The sequence below is a fragment of the Saccostrea cucullata genome, unplaced genomic scaffold, assembly GCF_032062105.1.
Source record: "Saccostrea cucullata isolate Sc308-1 unplaced genomic scaffold, CSIRO_AGI_Scuc_v1 ctg139, whole genome shotgun sequence".
NCBI classification, from domain to species: Eukaryota; Metazoa; Mollusca; class Bivalvia; order Ostreida; family Ostreidae; genus Saccostrea; species Saccostrea cuccullata.
In genome coordinates this window covers 55,472-71,349 of record NW_026927936.1, presented here as the reverse complement: position 1 = coordinate 71,349, position 15,878 = coordinate 55,472, and positions in this window count along the sequence as shown.

The window sequence follows — 15,878 nt, the reverse complement described above, 5'->3', positions numbered from 1 at the left end:
ATAGGTTTGAAATTCAACTTTATTCGGTCCGTGTTATTCAAGGTCATTGGTCAAACATCCGTACACATGGTAGCCTATATTTAGATACTTAGTTCCCTTGGCCTATCTTTAGGGGGTTTAGAAATGGGAATATGCATAGTTATAATTCTTACAATATGGGGATGGGTTATTTTGTAACTTCGGGCTTGTTGTATTTATCAGTTTATCAGTCAAAATATTTTGTGACATAAAAAACTTTTCCTTAAAACAGTGAATAAATAGAAAACATACAGATTGAAAATAAATTAAAGTTTGATAAAGCTATTGTATCATGTCTTTAGAAATGTTATTTACCCTGATTCACATAGGAACAGAACTCTAATTAAAGGATATAAATTTTCAATCAAGGCCATTCAACCTAAACAATGGTCCAAAGAGAGGCTTGGAAGGTATAGAATTGCAACAAAGGCAGTAATCAATTGTGAAATAAAATAATTTGAAGTAAAATAAAGAACAAATTGTGGTGCTTTTGAATGTTAATTGTTATATTACAATTAATGCATTTTTATGTATATGAATTTAACATGAAATAAGATGTGTATTTGTTTATACATATTTACAGTTGTACATGTACACATGCTATGACAAAACTCAAGGTAAGTAAATATGAATGATGACTAAATAGATTTTGTGTAATCAGTTGCACGGAAGCATTGCAGTGAACAATTCAGGCTGTTAAAGCTGGGGGCATAGGTTCTATGCACCCAAGTTGAATTGTACATTGTCTGTCAAATCTACATATTAATAGTTATATTAGGACCAGCAGCATCCTCATCTATTCGGATATCTCTTCTCTTAGGGGGCTTGAAAAGGAGGACAGCTTCAGACTCAACCAGAATAATAACAATGTGCATAGTAATTTAGGGCCTCAATGGTTCACTAGTTGATATAGATAGGATTTCCCGAATTTTATTTTAATTAAGTACATGTAGATATCTATTGTCTAGCAAGTCTAGCTATTATTTTGCTGGTTAATATATGTATATATAAGTCTTCAGATTAAGTAAGAGGGGGGTCAAAGGCTTGTTTCACATATATATTCTGTGTTGACATTTTGATTTGGTTCAAGTTATAAATAAAGGAAATAAATGAAGGTCAGGCTGTTTGAACATTCGGAAGCCGTCTTCAGTGTATATAAACATAATTATGAATTTTTCTAACAGGGCCTGTACCTTATTTGAGCAGGTTTGTTGATATCATGATAACACAATAAAGACACATACATTTAATGCCTTCTCACCCCTTAACTGCATAAAGGCCTTGTATCTTATATAGTTGTGTTTAGTAAATGAAAAGTTTTGTACTATCTTAAGTTAACATGAAAATCAGGTAAACTTATTTTACTCAATTCATTATATACACTATTCCAAAAATGTCGATAATTCACACAGAGATAAATTTCAGCACGGGCTTTTATTTCCCGTCAATGTTCTTTAAGACTTATACAAGAAGAAAATCTTTAGGTATTTAAATATAATTCTACAAATAAAAGACTATTATAAATAAATAATAATAATTGATAGGCTAATCTTGTCAAAATTATTAGGAAATTAACATTATTCCTTTGAGTTATCTTTCTCATCAGGGAAAGTGAACCTCAAAATAGGAAATGCAACTTCAAGTCCCTGAACTTTTACCAGTTTTAATCAAGTAATTCAGTTTCAGAAAGGGATGAGGGACAAATTACAGAGTTCTTTAGGTGCTAAAGTCAATGCAGACTCATTTGAATAAGGTTCGCAGTGCTGGTCTTTCTAATAGATGTATTTTCCTTATGGCATATGCTGTATGAATGGTCAAAATAATAAATAAATAAACAAATAAATAAAATAAAGAGGGTTTATAATGAAACTTCCAGTATAAGGTTTAAAATAGGGCTTAAATTTTTGTCAGTGTTGGCTTTTGCTGTGTCTCTAAGTTATTAGATAAAAAAGGATTTGCTATTTTCACACAGATAAAACTTGCTTCAGTTAAAATTCTATATTCACAGATTTTAAACTCAAAAAGGATAAATTGTTTAGGTAACTTGCTTTATTCATGTGGAGTTATAAGATTTAAAAATAAATAAATAAATAAGATGAAAGAACCGCATAAGGCGAGATTTCCTAACAGCATAGATATACAAATTCGGGGAGGGGGGGGGGGTGTTAGATACATTTTATACCACAGGCTAGATTATAATCTGACCCATTTCCTACAATATTTTCTTTTTTTATAGTAGGCGCTTACTGTTAGCTTACACATTTGCATATTTTAGGGGCATTTCTTCATTGAAAATATCAGTTCAAACCCAGTTGCCATTCGCAGGTATTAATATGGTATGTGTTTATCCCTCATCTCATGTGAGCAGTTAGCAGAATTATTTTCTGTTTACACATTTATCTTGTATGGGATCAAGATGCATTAGTCGGTGCATAATTGCATATGTACATGTAAATTACATCCATGCATCAGCTAATGGGTACAAATACAGGTTACTCCTACATGTATAAGAGCCCCAGTTAACGGCCCTATGCTCCTTATGTACCTCGGAGCCAAGTCAAAAGTATCTCGTTGTGAACCTCTAGCATGCTTGAGTAAAATATAGATTAGCTAGGGGATATAAATACAAATCCACAAGTGAGTAGGAGTTAACTTTTCATAGTGCTAAGATTAAATAAACTTCGACAGCATTTTAGGGTATTATAGAAAGGATAGGTTTACACTAATTTAGCATATTAATTTTCATGCTCTCTATCATAAAGGTATTTTTTACAGCCTTAAAAATAATTTTGAAGTTTATAATTTTAATAACCCATTCCACAGCATATTTTTGCAGGAGGAAAGGGGGAGGGGTCCCTCCCCAAAATTCCCAACGTAGGAAGCTTAAGGTGTAGTACGATCATGCCTATTTGATAGAGTATTAGCCGGAAAGGGATTTAGAATGAAGGTTTTAGTCATATGTGCCTTACATGTCTGGTGCAGTCCATCCACATTAACAAATGCTTAGGGGTAAATACAAAGTACATGTACCCTATTGTGTTTCTTGGCTTCAAAGGTAAATAGTATATACAAGATTTAATCAATTTTACATGGTCTTCGGAAGAGCTTGGATTAAAAAATAAAGTAGTACTTAGATAAGCTCATTTCTACAGAACTGGCAAGATACGTTACAAAATATCACAAAATATGTTCTGCACTTGACAGAGTTGGAATATGAACACTTAAAATTATTCTACAATACAGGAACAACTTAATCATCCTTAAGGGGGGGGGGGGGGGGGTAGAGAGTATAGGTGCTCATCTCATTCATCTTGTTTGTAATCTTTGCAGGAAAGTATATTACAAATTTTTCTTTCAAATTACCTAAAAATGAATAAGAAATAAAATTCAAATGAATAAACCAATAAATAAAAAAGGAGGGATAAATCTAGTTAAGACATATTTTCCACTTTATATTCTTACATTAGTCCAGTTAGTTCTTTCTTCCTGACTGAGTAAAATAGCTGGATATTAATAACAGAAATAGAGACCCAAAGCAATACAACTTCGAAAGATATAAAATCAGGGAAAAGGGGGGGGGTAAGGCACGGTAAATTTGAAGGGTAACCAGATTTATTTTAATGCAGCATAAATCTACAGTGGGTTGGATATGAGAGAGAGTGATGTTCACGACGGATGGGTTGCTGAGGGTTTTGAGTAGGCTAGGAGTCCATGGTGGGTGGTTAAATTGAAGTTGCCTACCCCCACCAGGTGGCGGTGGGCACCTACGGTGCCCATGTGGCGAAATCGTCACCTTCAATTTAACCATTGAACTGTTGATTTTGTTGACTTTTTGTGGTTGATGTTGATATAAGTGATGATTGATGTTGATATATGTGATGTTGACTTTGAAAATTATATCTTATATAATGTAAATCTAAAGCAAAATAATATAATTAAAAGACAATTTGTGTTGAAATGTGTCCGTAGCACGAATGAGGTCAACCCAGCGTGCTACTTTTCCCGTCAGGGAGGGCACAACTTATGTTGATGTTGGGGGTATGCCATTTTGCCGGCTGCCCCACTGTTGTGTAGACCACTGTGGACAATACCTGCCAACTCGAATAAAACATTAAACTTAAATACTTAGCATTTGTTTATTATATATAGGTCTTTGATAATACCGCATATTTGAGTTCATCTCATAATATGCGTCGTTATCTAAGCTCTATATATCCTTTGATTATATGTCATCATTCACCTCCTTTTTGTGAAAAATTAATAAATGAGATAAGCCGGAATTTATTTATCCATCCATACAGTGTCAGTACGTAGTTACTAGGTTTACGGGTTATCTCCCCTTTTCTATGCATCAATGAAAGTGAAAGGTGGGTGATGAAAGTATCCGATTTATTTTTCTGTATTATGAAATACCCTCCCACCTCAACCCTTGAGCTAGGTGTTAAGTATTACTCTTTCTCCTTTTGTTTGTTTAATTTACGTATACATTGTTTTTCATGGGTTAGGTATAGCCAATTTATTAAAGTTATGGAAATTTTATTGAGAATCTTTTTCTGCTGTGTGGTTTTGTTTTTGTCTTTTCAGGTATTAAGAGATTTCGTTGAAGGAGACTGACGGTGCTGATCAGGATTGCCCGCTATTTCCGTTTTCTAGGACCTTTGGAATGATCTCTGACCAAATACCATGCGTGACAGGTGTCAACTTGGCGATTTATCCATGATTTCAAGGAGCTCGGGGAAAGACATTAGACTATACTTCACAGTGGTCGTATTGGCGAAATCGTCACCTTCAATTTAACCATTGAACTGTTGATTTTGTTGACTTTTTGTGGTTGATGTTGATATAAGTGATGATTGATGTTGATATATGTGATGTTGACTTTGAAAATTATATCTTATATAATGTAAATCTAAAGCAAAATAATATAATTAAAAGACAATTTGTGTTGAAATGTGTCCGTAGCACGAATGAGGTCAACCCAGCGTGCTACTTTTCCCGTCAGGGAGGGCACAACTTATGTTGATGTTGGGGGTATGCCATTTTGCCGGCTGCCCCACTGTTGTGTAGACCACTGTGGACAATACCTGCCAACTCGAATAAAACATTAAACTTAAATACTTAGCATTTGTTTATTATATATAGGTCTTTGATAATTATATGTAATGTGAAGTTTAAAGGAAGAAAAAGTTAACAAAAAATTAATTAAATTTAACGAAATGAAAATTTATTCTTGAAAAATGACAAATCTTCAGAAATTTTGATTATTTAGAATTTATTAAAGATTACATATCAATGGAACATTTATTTATTTTGTTGTGGTATAACATGAACGTAAATAAAATACATATTGCAATTGAATTGGGATACCTACATAATCAAAATGAAAAAAACTATATAACTTTTACAATAAAACGTTTTGATACAGACAGTTTTTCAAAGTTTAAAATGGGTAAAGAATATAAAATATAAGTAAATAGTACAGTACTCAACTTTAAAAAAATATGTCATTTAATTTTATAAACTGCAAATTCAAACAATAGATGTCTCTGTATGGTTAATATAATGAAATAAACTCTTTTAAAATACATGTAGCTATAAAAACAAAATGCACTGCCCTATTTCCTTTTCCAAGAGAAATAATACCTAATGAATTTACTACTTTAAAAAAATAAAAATGAAATAAACAGTTCTAGAATATTAATAAATTTTATAATATAAGGAGAATTTACTTTAAAAAAATCTAATTCTCTCTGGATGATAAACTTTGAGATTAAAGGAAATCGACACAATATCCTAACTGTGTGATACCTGTTAACTACTTGTTTATAAAGAGCTTATCAACTTTTTATTCATTTTAACTTCTTTATTTAATCCACTTATAACTGTTAGCGACGTAGGGGTGCTATATAAAAATGAAAAACCATATAGAACATCTGCTTATAAAATCATAATACTTTAATCCATAATCTTAACATTTTAAACACTATTTTTTATTTTTCAAAAATATCGTTTGAAATTTTCAATTTTTAGATTTTCTACTTACTTCAGAAACAATCACCCGCATCTTAATATCTAGGGGTCCTTTTCTAAAACCTTCTTTATATCGATGGGGTTCCAATTTCCAAATCCTTTTAAAGTTAAAGTATATAAAGTTAAATTTATTTAAATGATGAATCAATATTAAAGAGGATGTTCATACAAAATTCAAGCTACCGGAAGATGTCAAAGAGGATTAAAATGAGGAGCAAATGATGCGAACTAATGTTTGCCGGAATGCTCTTTGATCGTCCAGATCTATCGTATCCTGTTGGGAGAAAATTTGAGGGAAAAAATCTATAAGATTTTCACTGCATTGGTCTCTTTGTTGAGACTGTTCGATGAACAGAAAATATAAGTTTTTAATAAACTCACTCAAATTAAGAAAATGTTAGCCTCGTTCTGGGCGCTGTGATTCAACCGGGAAAAATTTGTGGGTCTGCAAAGACCACCGAGAAATATCCGAGGCTTTCAACATTTAAAGTGAGAAAGGTGAGAGGATCGCAAGGTTATTGGAGAGAACAGAAAATTAGAACACCTGGCAGGTGAAAAACACACACATAGACATTTCATATATACATTAAAATGCCACCTCTTCTAATGTATTCTTGCTGCGAGTTATAAATGAAAACAAAGATAAAAAGAAAAAGAGATCTCGGTACTCCTTCCTTAATTTGTTCATAACATTTGCAAATATATCTTTTCAAGCAGAAAATTTTAATGTTTAATTTTTTTTCAAAATTTGGTGTAAAGAACTTATAGATTCTCTGATGTTGAGATTTAGATTCGTGCGTTGCATGTTACTCTCTTGAACCTAGAAGCAATATCCATTTTTAAAAATCTGATTAATACAGGGTGTGGAAGACTTTTTTAATCAAATATACAAATAGGAAATTTAATTCACACAATTCATAACAGCAGGCATGATGAAGTTACAATTAACAAAACTTACATCACCAAATTTTTTTAATAGGTTTCGCTTGCCAACATGTTTATTTTTCCGTGATAAATGAAGAATTCAACGGCAGTAGAAACGTTCGCCATTAAATTTGATTTAAAAGACTTTGAGAAAATAAATAATTCCAAGTTTAGAGAAGAAAAATGGCATCATTCATCAAAAACTGAGCTATGGAAAAAGGTAATTATATCCTCAAGGAAAAGGTTTGGATCAACTTATAATAGACACAGAGAAAATAAGATAACCAAAACTATTAACTTTGCAGAGTTCAAGAAATATGAGAAATATATTTTCACTCTATTCTAAAAAAAACAATATAGAATGAACAATTTGTAAAATGCATGTTCATGTGTTTTGAATAATTATAAGAGAGTTGATGGTCAGATGCGTATTGTATACTAGTTTCTTTTTGAATTCCCGTCACGTAAACATGCAACAGGTTGTTTCAAACATAAATTGAAACGCGATAACTTCAGAGTGTTAATATGACAAAGCTTTGAGATGCAGAAGTATTGTATAGCACATGTTGAATTTCAGTGAACTTTATAAAAGCTATGTATGCGAATGCCTTACATTTGACAGTGTTGATAAAAAAGGTAAAAACAACAAACGGCGATGATCTCAAAAATTCTATAAACAATAAAATTTGTGAAGAGGGCATCAAAACGACCTCTTCGAAATTCCATAGGATGGATCAGGTGCTTAGGAAGAGTAACCATCCCCTGTTGATAGATCACAGCCCTATGAATTGAATACTGTAAGTCGTTTAATATATTCCACGGTGTTAAAATTTCACGATATCTCAAAAAGTACTATTTGCGATGGTTTTAATTTCATGCTGCAAGAAATTAATTCAAAATTTAAACACTTTTAAGACTAATAATAAAATTCACGATGGGTTTAATTTCGCGGAAATTTAATAAATCGTGAACATAGCGAAATTAAAACCGTCGTGAATATTTCCCAATCTACAGTAAGTAGACGGGACATTCCGTAGGTATATTCATAATCTGATGTGCCTTTTATAATGACCATAGAATTTACGAAATCCTGACTTTAAACCAAGTTGTTGAAATTCTTGCAATATCAACTTTTGTGTGCGTACCCTACTTTAGATTTTAAAATTTATCGTATCAAGAGCTTGCTCTTAAGTAGCAAATAAGTTGAAAAACATAAAGATCATTTGCAGGATAAAGCGGAATATTACTACATGAATGATAAGAAAACTTGATGGAAGAGCTGAAGTCATCTCGATTGTCTTAAAATAAAGTTGTTAGTTGGTCTTTGTCGTCTATAGTCAGTTTAACACTCAAATATCAAACAGGAATGACAGACTCTTTAATGTCTATTATTTCATCTTCACTGGGATAGTCGAAGTATATATGGAAAAAATATTGTTAATTTCTAAAATGACCTCGGTATATCTAACTGTCGAGTTGAAGCAATGACCTCTCATGACTTTAATTTTTTTTTTTTTTTTTTTTTTTTTTACAATAAATACTGCTTCATAGAAAAAAAAACAGGTCGGCTAATTGATGTTCATCAGGATTCAACCAGTTTGTTGGAAGACTTCGTCTCCAAAGACTACATAAACGTTGTCAACTAGGAACTCCAGTATTTAGACATTCAACTGCGCTCCGTTATTAGCAGATCTATTTTTGTATTCATATGAAGCAGAATTTGTGTAAAATCTTATGTGTGAAAAGATGAAAACACTTGCTGTGGCCTTCATTACAACATCTAGATATATCGACGGCGTATTGTCAATTAACAATGGTAATTTCCATTCCTATGTCGATACGATATACCAGTATCCTGGTGAGCTTGAGAACTGACACAGCTGTTTCACATGTATTTGGATATTTTACTTGAAAAAGACGTGAACGGTAAACTAACACCCAAGGTCTATGATAAAAGTGATGACTTTAACTTTTCTATCGTCAACTTTCCTTACTTATGCAGCAATATTCCTTCATCACATGCATACGGACTTAACATATCTCAGTTGATTCGATACGCAAGAACATGCTCTACGTATGAACAATTTCTACAACGAGATTTAATTATTGACAAACAAGTTGATGAAACAAGAATTTCAGCAGGTTCATTCAAACTCATCATTTCGTAAGTTCTATGGCCGGTACAATGACTTTGTCAGCAAATATAATTTATCATTGAGTCAAACGCTGACTGACGTTTTTCACACTAATTGTTAGTCCTTTATTAATACATTGAATTGTATACATTATTTCCCGATCATGACAAGGAGCACATTGCGGGTGTGACCGGTCGGCCTGATCTTTTGGAGGTCCATGTTTACTCAGCTCCTATTTTGTATTGTTTTATGGACTTTGAAATTGAATACTGTTCGTTATCTCCGTATCCATCATTCAGAGTACTTTTTTGTTGAATCGGGGTTATTCTGACAAAGTAATTCTGTTGATGACCAATCACAGTAATTCTGTTGATGACCAATCACAAGATGTTAAATTTTTTTAGTTTCGTTATTGACGTAGTTGTCTACGATATCATGAAATCAAAGAATGTAAAGAAAACATCTGTAGTTCCTACGGCCGGAAATCAATATACTTGTAATTAAAGTATATGTTCGATTTTTTTTTTTTCATTCATAAGAACCCAAAAAGAAATTTTCAGTTATGCTTAGTGGTCAGCAAATCTATCCCAAAGCAACAAAATTCAATCTCCATACGATATTTACAGCAATGGAAAAGTGAGGGATATTTATCGTGCCAGTACCTACTTTGGCACAATGTCTCGGTTTTTACGGACCAATCCGAGAGAACTGTGTACAGTTGTCCCGTGAATGATTACTGATAACAAAACTGTATAATAAACATGTATAGTTTACGCAAGACACCAAAGTCACCACGAACAATTTATTGAATACTCAGTATTGCAATGGGTCATTGGTTGTTAACAAAATAAAGTAAATTAAAAATTTTTTTTTTGAAAATGTATAATTGAACTTGATTCAAGGTCTGCACTCATTATTAACTTTTAGGGTTGTACATTTATTAAGTCATTGCATTTTCAATTCGAGTGGGCAAAAGTCTCCAAATGTCTTCTTCATATTTATCTAATCAAATGACAAAATACATTTACCTTAAGTTTCAAAACTTCGTACAGTATGATAATCTGTATGGGTTCGGCAAATACTGAACCATTCGTAATGAAACAAATATTATTATATATTATTATCATCTCTTTATTCAATATAAAAATTAGTATTTTCTAAAGTCTCTACTACTGACGTTCTTTAATGAAATAAAAGTTTAGATATAAAGTTCGCATAATATCAAAAGTTCAAGTATTCTGAGTGTATATCCGATATTTGCCGATATCTCATACAATAATGCTCACTCCGCCAAGCTCACTCGTCCATGATCCCACCTCTGAAGTTTTAGATGTTCTTGTTTTGAAAGGACTTATGAGCTGGGTTACTATTCGTTAGCTCCATATTTCATACAAACCATGTATTATTGTACATGTGTCGTTTAGAAATTTTATTGTACATATGAAGTAAGCCATTTGGAAAAATTCAACATGACTTATATATCTCATTTATCCAATACACTGGTACATTTTACATATCAGAAAAGCCTCGATCTGTTGTCTGTCCAAGTCAGTGGTTGCTTTTTGAAGATAAAATACTCTTGTGGTTACTTGCAGGGCTATTCTCGCAGAATAATGCTTAGTTAAACATTTTATGGACATACATTGAGTAGTTGCTCGGAAAAGGGTCGTAACGGTTGCGTTTTATGGCTTTCGGTTGTCACCCAGTTACAAAACTTCCTCATAGAAAACTCGATCCCTTTTCATCTGACATATTTTCTTTTATGCTTATAAATCATTTATTTATCTATTATCAGAACCGTACTAGTGACCCATTTCTTACAGCCCTGCTCATCAAAAAATAAAAGGTTACTGAGGCCACAATGGACGAACTTCACATCGCGTCAATCTTCATCTGAAAGCTAAAAAAGAGAGATTATGAAAATGTTGCTAAATGGCCTGGAAACTGGATGTTTTACATATTAAAAACCAATGATCCTTGGGGGCAATCCGCAGGAAAATGAAACAAAATTAAATCAATTGAGGATTATATTTCCCCGGCCTCGGACTCCGGCCTTTAATCACGACTTCAGCGTCGGAGTAATCCCTTTCTAGTTGAGGCTTTCTGGAGCGTCATATGCATGTAATACGGTCTAACTGATTAATAAAAATGTAAAGTTAATGCTACAAATGCAACATCAATACGGTCTGTGGCCACCAGAAGCAGAGGGTTGCCCGCTGGAGGCCATGATCAAACAACGATATAATGAAAGTTTCAAACGAACTTGAAGGGTCCATGAAAGCAGGCTTCTTTTTTTTAGATGGCTTGGTGTTTTTATAATGCATCTCCTGTATTAGATCTTCGTGGCAGTTGTGGATTTTATATAAATCGGTACACAACTTGAAAAAAAAATTGGAATCTTCTACAGTGATTTTTTTTTCGTGTTAATGATTATTAATTCCTGGTAAAAGAGAAGTCAGAAAAATAATATTTACGAATACATTTAATTCTTTTTTTTTTAAATAACCATTTTCTTAGGCGATCAATTAAAAAAAAAGATTTTCCCCTTCCTTTCATTTGAATCGCATCAAATAGGATTATGTTTAAATAGAATCTATTAAACAATATGAAACAAATCCCAATTAACTTTCATATTAATTTGATATAGTCGAATTATTTACAAAATGTATTTGTGTTTGCAAGATTTGCATATAAAAGTATTTTAAACAAAAGTAGAGGTATTGTGAGCAATGAACTCACTATATAAATGATACCCCTGCCACCCATATGAATATAATAACAGTGTCAATGTTTGCTATGGGAGACCCAAAATATGCGTCAGATCAAAAAGTTAAATAGGGGTACACAATGGCAATATGTTAAAAAGATTCTGTGAAAGTCTCGGTCATCAAATTTCATTCAGTGGTATGAGAGGAGAAATTGCGAAGAAAAAATACATTTTCAGAGCTATTTAATTTAGTCCTTTACTGTAGTTCATTCCTCTTGTTCTGAAAATCAACAGCTTAAAAATTGAATATTCCCACTAGAGGAAGATTTTTTTTAATTAGCGCACGTGATCGGAAGTTCGTGTATTTGAATGACGCAATGCAACTGAAAAATATGCAACTGTTCCTTTGCCAAGCGCTAGGCACTAGACGTATAAAGTTGTGGGTCCTTCGGGTGAGACCTGAAAACCGAGGTTTTATGAAGAAACCTCACTACATAATGGCCTGGGTGCCGAGAAAAGGTATAAGTTTCAAGTCCTTCACTGGTACATGGTAAAGTTTCTTTATGAGTGAAAAATTCTCGAACGGGGCGTAAAACAAAGTACAATCAATCATTCAATTAAAGTAATGTCTACTAACCCAATTTACTTGAAACCTTAAAAAGGTGTCTGCCATGAGTTGGTGTGGAAGTAGTAACAGAATATGTTAGGAATAAACTAAATGAAAAGTTACCTTCTGTGATGACAATTCATATAGCGGAGAGATTGTACAACTCTCGAATCTTGCACAGTTTTTGTTCAGCAAAAAAGATGTACATATATTGTAGCAGTGATTATATAGATCTGAAGCCCTCTGCTTGTCAAGTTCATCCCAATTTTTATATACCAGTGAGCTAGAGACCTTGCAAATGTATTTAAAACATTTACGTTTTTTGCTTCTATACTCGCACTACAACTTTCTTATATATCCTATTTCGTGTTGTAAAGCTTACTCTCGTTTTCCTTTAGTTTCCTTTCTTGTCGCGGTAAAGTAAATGTAACTTTATACGATTTTCAGCAAAAACAGTCGATTGAAAATCGAACCCCATCCAACTTACAGACTAAGATCACTAAGCTCACTAAATGATTATAACTATAATGCCAAAAAAGTCCATGTTTTGCTCTGGGAGATCCGAAATAAGTGACAGCTCAAAAAGTAAGGTCATAATGGCATTATGTAATCAAGAATCCGTGAAAGTATCAACAAATTTTATTCAGTTGTATATGGGGAGTTATGGTACCTTTCAATGCATGTATTATAGAAAGAATGGCAATGTCCATGTTTGCTATGAAAGGAAACCGGAAATATGTGTCCGATCATACAATAAAACAGGAGATACACAATAATGGCACTATTTAACAAAGATTCTAGACCCGTGAAAGTTATTAAATTTCATTAAATGGTATAAGAAGAGTTGTGGATAAGAGATGGGTACCCCAAAGCGTAACAGACGGACGTGCAGACGGTCGAACATCCCGATCATTATACATGTTTACCCTCCCCTTTTCAAGCGGAGGTATAAAATCATTGGCTTGAAAATGGTATATAAAAAACCCACTTTGCTACCGCACCTTTAGTTTTAAACAGTTTCCAAATAAATATCGAAAAATCTTAATATATCGATCGATCTGGCATGATCATTTTTTGTAATATTTTGTTTGAAAATATTTCGTCCTTTGAAAAAAATAATTTTAACTTTCTAAATGGTAAGTAATTATTTCAAACTTCCTGTCAAACTTTTGAAAGTTATTTTTATTTACACGAATGATCATGGTCATGAAGGCAAAACGACCTAGTGGGGAAAAAAATAAACAGTTAGTATCTGTTTCTGTCAATAAATGTTTGATAAGAAAAAAAAACCATCTTCAATATCTGTCGGCAAAACTTCATCCAAGCAAGTAATATTAATAACGATTCGATGACCGTAAATGGTGTTGCATGATTCATTAAACGATTCTGCATAATAAAGTCAGCTTAGCCTTTGAGAGTCCGATTTGAAAAAGAATATCAAATATAATATTCAAAATAGAGCATGTATTTTTCCTCTCTGCATAATATTTCTCTGCAACAGAGAAAAGAAGAAGAAGTTGTATCTTTTGTTCAAACACGTAAGGATATTCGACCAACGCGTTTGAAGGTATTATGGCGTACGATGTTTCGAACTTTGGTCAAACCGTCTGCTCTTTCGGTCCGATGAACGGGTTACGAATCGAAAAGCAAAGAACTACTAAGTTTCTTAAGCATGTAGTTGGAGGTGCCAAAAGCAGCTGACTGGGAAAAATCCTTTCAGTCGTGAAAAATTTATGTAATTGTTTCAACAGATGGACGCTAGATTTGTGGCGCGAAAAGGAGAAGCTTTTTGTCACTTTCTGGCTTGTTGAATTTATTGTAGATATATCTATTCCCTCATGAGCTTATTATTTACATAACAGTGGAAAATTGAATTATTCTACTACATTTTGTAAATTGGTTCGACTGTCTCACTACATATGTTCATATCGCTTGGTTGATTCAAGTAAACGACAGCTGAGAAAGACTAATATGCAATATATCTGTAAAATCAAAACTGTTTATTGAACACTGTATTTTCGCTTGGTTGCTTGTTATCCAATGAAATTTGAAAACTCACGTGACGTGAGTCTATGAGAAGTGTTCGAATAGCACTTCTAGCCCGTCTTCTGAAGAATACAAGTGTAATTATATGCAATTTGTTTATCATATATATATTTTTTAGTAAATATTATAGGGCAAAAGGTTTCCAGAGGTTTTTCTACTTTGAAAAAGTCAAAAGTTTTTTATCTCTGGTTTTCATCCTGGCCATCCATGTTTTGTGTAGATCTATAACACACTAAATAAGAGGTTTTTTCATTTATACATTTGTATTAAAAAGAAGTTATATGATGTTTGTTACATGTATATTGTGTTTAAATGTATGTATTATAATAAATTTCCGGCTCCCCGATATGCTTCCTGGGCTAGTCGGCAAATGTATATTTGCTTCCTTCTTTTTGTAAGAATAGAAAAGACCTAGAATTAATTTGTTTGCCTGATAAATCAAAAAATAAATATGATTAAAAATGAAAATTATACACGTATAATATTGACATAACTGGTATTTTATTGAAAACTGTTTGTTGATGCTGCATGTTTGCAAGATACTAGTAGTTACTTCCGTTGCAAGCCTACAAGGAACCGCTCTTAATGACGTCGTATCACCTTGACCTTTGAAAGCGTATTGTAATAATTCTTGGTGTATATTCCTGGAACTAAAGGAAAAAATGATTTAATCAGGATTTATTTACAGTTTGTTTGATAAATAATTAGTATTCGGACTTTGCACTTTTCGTGTTTAGCGCTAAAAAATAGAGACTGTGGCATGCTTTGTTTTTTCTTAGTCACAGTTCCTCGTCTAAATAAGACATGCAGCTGCACGTAATTTTTTTTTTTTCAAAATGAACGAAATCGAAAAGGATGTCGTGTTCTATCGGTAACTGAGCATCATTTTGATTGGGCAGAAAATGTTTTGAAGAGTGAACTTCCTTGAACATTTTGAGAAAAAAATGTCAAAATTAATACGAATATCCTTTTTCTAAAGAGAGGGGTGGGAATTGGATTCGCAGAAGATTCCTACATACATTAGGCATTGGAATTCCCAAGAAATGTGTTGATCATATTTTGTAAATTTTCTTATAGCTATTATAAAAAAAATAACCGACCTATCTTTTGCTACATGGACATGCTGTATAACTTTTTTTTAATAATTGAAAAATAACTTCTCTCATGAAACTATTAAAGAAACAAATTTTGAACAACATCCACAGTGTGTAAAAATCTAACATGAAACATCTAAACCATCAAAGGACACAAAAAATACGTTAAGAGTTGAAACGTATCAGCGTCTTACGGTGCACGCAGAACCAAGATCCTTGACAGTTACATTGTGTTACATGGTGTACTTTACTTGGAACGTGAAGGACATGTCATTTTTAACAAGGTTTCCCTCTCAAACCACTATTGTTTTTGAAAA